This window comes from Pristis pectinata, chromosome 18 (assembly GCF_009764475.1).
Source record: "Pristis pectinata isolate sPriPec2 chromosome 18, sPriPec2.1.pri, whole genome shotgun sequence".
In the NCBI taxonomy this organism is placed as follows: Eukaryota; Metazoa; Chordata; class Chondrichthyes; order Rhinopristiformes; family Pristidae; genus Pristis; species Pristis pectinata.
In genome coordinates, this window is record NC_067422.1 from 1,934,992 (window position 1) to 1,939,864 (window position 4,873).

Genomic DNA, 4,873 nt, shown 5'->3' on the forward strand with positions numbered 1-4,873 from the left:
CCCCACCCCACACCTCCTTATTACCAGTTATCTCCCCTCTACTCTTTCAGTGCAGATGAAGGGTCTCAACCCAAACTGTTGACTGTTCATTTCCCTCCACAGATGCTCACACAGTGTGCAGGAACTTGCTGGATGTGCCAGGGTCACGGACATCTAGAACTTCAAACAAAAAGACTGGCCATGCTACCCTAACAAAAGACTGACAGACCAAAGTAGGCTGAGAGAGTCAAATCAGATCATGAAAGGCAAATAAGGCAAAGGCAAAAGGCTGGATTAATAGAATGGAGAGGAAAATCAAGAAAGAAAGAGTTAAAGAGAATTAGAAAGTGAAAATCTTAATCTTTCCAACAACAATTCACAAACTGCTTCCATTGAAGGAATGAAACTCCACCATTTAAGTTGCTAATTTGCTGGGTTGGAGAGTTTCATTTGCATTGTATTAACAATTATCGCATTGTTTAGGGATCACCTGTGGCACCAATCAGCAGGCTTCCCTTTCTGCAGCAAGTTTCGGAAGTGATTAACATGGAAATCCAACAACTTTATAGAATTCGCACTGGAGAAACTGTTTTCAGGGGAGCTGCAAATGACCCAGCAATTCACAATTCCTCCTCTATGCAACTTGCTGGTGACTTGCACTTTACTAATGCTATGCCTCTTCAATACACTGTTATTTCTTTAGCGATTTATGATCCTAACTGTGAACAGTGGGGGACGAAGAATCATGTTGAAATAACATCATAATATGCAAGGATATGTAGCTATTAAAATAAGTTAGTAAAGGATATGTGGAAATCATATCACTGGAAGAAATGAACGAGGGTGGTCTGATTGCTTCTCCTGCCTTCATCTACCTTTTGATGCATACATACTTTTATTAAGAAAATAAGAAGCAGGACTAACATCAAGGCCGATTCAGTGCTCTTCAGCTCGTTCCTTATCTTCTAAATCTCTTAGCACCCAAATAACTTTCAATCCCAGCCTTGAATATACTCAGTGACTGAGTTAGGGGTTCAAGTTTGACATGCAGCCTATATACACAACAATATGGTAATTGCTATATACACAAAGTACGGGACCTGAAATGCTGCCATTTTAAGGCAGCCAATATGCTAAGAGGTGGCTGCACCAGTGTGCTCATATTTGTCAGTGATCTCCGAGAAAGCACACCGATAGTGACACACGACACCTGTCAGTGCTAGTGATCTGCTGAGGTGACGCAAGCACTTACAGTGCCAAGGGAGTGTCAGACAAGGTAACTCAAAACTAAATCAGGCACCACTCTCCTTCCGTGCAATGCCCGCCCTTGGAACACGCACACGCTGAGCCAGTTATTTCTTTTTCCTTGTTTTAGCATCATTTAAGCCTGTTTTTCACCTCCAGGGATTCATTAACAGAACTTCAGGATATTCTGCCCCTGGGTTTTAAGTAATATTTCCAGCAACGGTATAATAGCCGCAGATAAAGCTGAATTAAATATATCATAAATACAATCGAAGGCTGGGGATGTAACACTTCCACTCTGTGTTTGAACTGTCTCTGGGGAACGCTAAGTGTTGCTAGCTCCGTTCTCCTGTCATTACGAAATAACATTACCTTGTGTCTGTTCACTGGTCTGAGTCCCAGCAATTGAATCTCTTGCAAGCCAACACTTTAATTTGAGGTACAAAGTTAATCTCCATTGTCCCCTTCTCTAACAGAAAGGTGTTGGACCTTTCTCACCACTGACTGGAGCCAGCTCATTTTCTCCATGAGATATCTCATCATTTCTCCCAGACCCCAGCTCCCTTCCCATTTCCTCATTAGAATGACTGCCTGAGGGTGAGTGTGGCCAAGAAGTGATCGCTAATGAAGAACAGTGAGTGACCATGACTGTAGGGAGAGGATCCACACAGATTTTTCTGAACTCCTGCTGTGTGGGATGAAATGCCATTAATACTTAAACGTGCAGTGTTGTTTACCGCGGTGACTGAAGGAGGTGCTTTCTCAAGGGCAATTAGGGATGGTGATAACTGCCAGCCACATCCCATCAAGAGAATAAAAGTTCTGGCAGCAACTGACACTGTAGGGAAATAGAACGTGTGAAATATCTGTTGGATTCCACCGTTGAATAGAGCTGTACTGCGATTCCAAGGCACACCTTCTGAGGGCACCATAGATCACACGGCATGCAGTGGCCTTCACCCGATACAACAGCCATGAGAAGGCAGGCAGCAGTCACAAGGAGACACCAGACACTGGAATCTGGAGCAACAAACAATCTGCTGCAGGAGCTCAGCGGGTCGACCAGCGTCTGTGGTGGGGGCTGGGGGATAGGGGGATAGGGGGGTAGGGGGGTAGGGGGGGGGGGAGGAATTGTCGCCGTTTCGGGTGGAGACCCTGCATCAGGACTGGGAGTGGAGAGGGGAGGCGGCGGCACCGAGAGGAGACGGGCAGTGGCGAGAAAGGAGTCCGAGGCGATTGGTGGACTGGGGAGGGGTCTGGATGAAGGAGCAACACCTCATATTCCGCCTGGATAGTCTACAACCCAATGGCATGAACATTGAGTTTTCCAATTTTAGGTGGTTCCCCCCCTTTCTGTCCCTCTCCCCCCTCCACGTTTCCTCCCCCTCTCCCTCTCTTTCTGGTCCTCTGGTTCTCCCATTGTTGTCCCCCTTCCCACCTTCCTTCCAGCCCCCCTTCACCCACCTTTGTCCCCCTCCCCCTCCCCCTCCCCCTCCCGGTTCCGTCCACCCACTTCACACACAGGTTTACCCCCATCTGGTTCCAACTGCCACACACCTCTCCCCCAGTGGTTCCCATTCTCACCTCCTCTACTGGGGGCCCTTTGTGTTCCTGCTTCTCTCCCTCCAGCAGCCGTCTCCTATCTTCATGCTCCCCCCACCCCCCCTCCTTTCCCCCCTTTCCTCTCTCTCCGTCTGCCTCTATCTATCCTTCACCTGCCTCTCTCTCCCAACTCCACCCCCGTTCCCCTCCCCTACCTGGCACTACTTACCTGTCATCTCACCCCCCTCCTCAGTCCACCAGTCCCCCCAGCATCCCTTCTTGCCACTCCCCTTCTCCTCTCTGTCCCTCGCTGGCCATCTCCCCCCTCCACTCTCGGTGCTGATGCAGGGTTTTGACCCGAAACATTGACAATTCCTTTCCTCCCACAGATGCTGCTCGACCCGCTGAGTTTCTCCAGCAGATTGTTTGTTGCAGTAGTTACAAGAACGTCACTTTCAATTCAAAGTGGCCATGGGTCTAAATTCACCTCATCAAAGCTGTGGGTCAAAGGAACGCAAGAAATAGGAGCAGCTGCCAGCCACATGGCTTCTCGTCTGCTCTGCCACACAATAAGGTCAGGGTCATCTTCTACCTCAATTCTACGTTCTCATTTGATCCCCATTCCATTGTTCCCACCTCTGAATATCCACAGCCCTCTGGGACAGAGAATTCCAAAGACACACTGCTCTCTGAATCAGTAATAAACGACCCACTCCTTATTGTGAAACTTCGCCTCTGTCAATAAATTGGATGGATACATGGACAAGAGAGGTCTGGAAGGTTATGGACTGGGTGCAGGTAAATGGGACTAGCAGAATAAAGTTTCGGCACAGACTAGAAGGGCCGAATGGCCTGTTTTCTGTGCTGTAGTGTTCTATGCCTCTAATCACGTACGCCTCAAACTGCAGGGAATAAAGACCCATTCCATTCGGTCTCTCCTCAGAGCACAGCTCCAATCAGCAACAAATCCAATTAATCTTTGCTGCTCTGATTCCAAATATACCTTGCAACAAAACATTTCAAAACAGTGTGACCAAAGGTCTTTACTTGCCCTCTTTCTCTATCTAGGTTTTCACCTCTGGTGCTGAGCTACCATGGGTTCCAGGCTCGTGGTTTAGGAAGTGTGAGTAAAGAACATGTTCTGACATTTTTTTTGGAAGATTTTATAACCTTTTGAAGTATTCCATGTGAACCACCCTACCATCTGGCTCTTGTGTTTTGCCCCCACAAGCCCCCCAACCAGTTTCCCCACACGGCTGTGGCATGACAGGCACGGTGTGAGATAGCTCAGTGACCTGTGGTCAGTGCAACAAGGTGCAGATTAGACCAGCAATGGACACCGAGTGCATGTTTTCTGTAGGTCAGTAATATTTTGTTCCACAAGCATCCACAGTAGAACAGGCCTTCCACAAAGGCCTTGTGGCCTGCATGAATTGGGTAGGCTGTGGGTCAGAGGGAGAGGTGTACTGGGGCCTAGGGGTGTATGGGTGACAGGTGGGTCAGAACATTGGTTGTGTGGGTGGCCAACAGAGGTGGGTTTCCAGCTCGTTGGAGTGGGGTTTGGGCCTGGAGGTGGATTGGTTTGTGTTGGTGGTCATATTGTGTTGGGCGTGATCGGAGTCTTGTGATGAAGGATCCGAAGAAGACCTGCAGTGAGGATGGGCATGGGGGAGGCAGGGGTTGGAGGAGCTGGGGGAATGTATGGTAAATGGATACCTTAAAGAGAACCTACCTGTTGAAGGCTCCATGGCTGGGGACCTGCTGAAGCTGGTCTCCTTCTCAGCATGGATGTCCCATGGAGTTTGCAAACGTGTGTTAAACATCATTCAGTGCCACCACATGTGGACATCCAGACACACAAGCATCATGCCAAGATGGGATCCTACACAGCTGACCAGTCACTAGGTTTTTGATTGCATTCCCTAACGTACACACAAAAACATGGTGCTACACAAAGGGATTTGCAATGTTCCCTATAATACAGGCACATCTGGATAACGTAATAAACACTTGCATGATCTATCACTATTAACTTGCTGGGACAATCATTAATCTTCAATGTTAGTATTTTCTCCGTCAACAACAATATAAACAGATACCTGAGACT

At 48.0% G+C, this 4,873-nt stretch overlaps 1 long non-coding RNA gene across 1 annotated transcript; it reads left to right on the forward strand.

Moving 5' to 3' along the window:
- The first annotated feature begins 1,126 nt into the window (after positions 1–1,126).
- Positions 1,127–3,889, forward strand: LOC127580029 (uncharacterized). Its single transcript, XR_007957768.1, has 3 exons — positions 1,127–1,255; positions 3,156–3,340; positions 3,835–3,889. It is a non-coding gene; the product is annotated as an uncharacterized LOC127580029 (long non-coding RNA).
- The last annotated feature ends 984 nt before the right edge of the window (positions 3,890–4,873 follow it).